This window comes from Candoia aspera, chromosome 6 (genome assembly GCF_035149785.1).
Source record: "Candoia aspera isolate rCanAsp1 chromosome 6, rCanAsp1.hap2, whole genome shotgun sequence".
In the NCBI taxonomy this organism is placed as follows: domain Eukaryota; kingdom Metazoa; phylum Chordata; class Lepidosauria; order Squamata; family Boidae; genus Candoia; species Candoia aspera.
In genome coordinates this window covers 94250373-94251208 of record NC_086158.1, presented here as the reverse complement: position 1 = coordinate 94251208, position 836 = coordinate 94250373, and positions in this window count along the sequence as shown.

The window sequence follows — 836 nt, the reverse complement described above, 5'->3', positions numbered from 1 at the left end:
TCCCGATCTGTGTCTCTTTGAATGGCTGAACAATTCCTCAGTGCTACGCATGCGCTTAACAGTCTGGATGGGAGCCCCCTGCTCGCCATCCTTACTCATGACAGGTGTACATATGCTCAGACGTCAACTTTCTATATAAAATCTATGTAGTCTTGGCACTTCTGGGTACAAGAGACCAATGGCTCCCTGTAACCCACAAGTTTTGGACTCATAAAACAATTGTCTGGACCCTTTCCAGTTTGTTGCTTTCCTTGGTGGGTGATTTTTGACCCAAGAGTAGAAAGTAGCAACCCCCTATAAGACGGTTGAACAGGATCTAGTCAAGGGTGTGTTCATTACCTGAGTGCATGTAAAAGCTTTGTTAACTTGCTTTTTTATTCCCAACATGAATAGGAAGTAGCGGATATGCCCGACTTTGGATCTTAATTACCTCTTTCTGACCACAGGCTGGGCTCAGTGTGGATGTGGACAAATCTACATCCATCTTTCTAGAGACAACACAGCCCAAGAGAGTTGCATCCACTTTAATAAGTTGTGGCTGGCTTAAAGTATCTACTCATTAAAGTAGATGCAACTCTTTTAGTTTTAACCTGCTCATTAAAACTGCACTGTAACATTTGCAACATTCAGAGTAGATATTTTTTTAAAAAAACTACATTCTAGTCACTCTTTTCTCCACCCCCATATTCTACTGCTGAACTTAATCTTTTAATCTGGCAACAGGTTCAACTTTTAACGAATTCAGTTTTTCAAGCAACAGTATTAAGATCACACTATGCGCTAAACGTGTCATATTCAACAGAAACAAGTAAAACCACTTAGGACTAAACACAAAA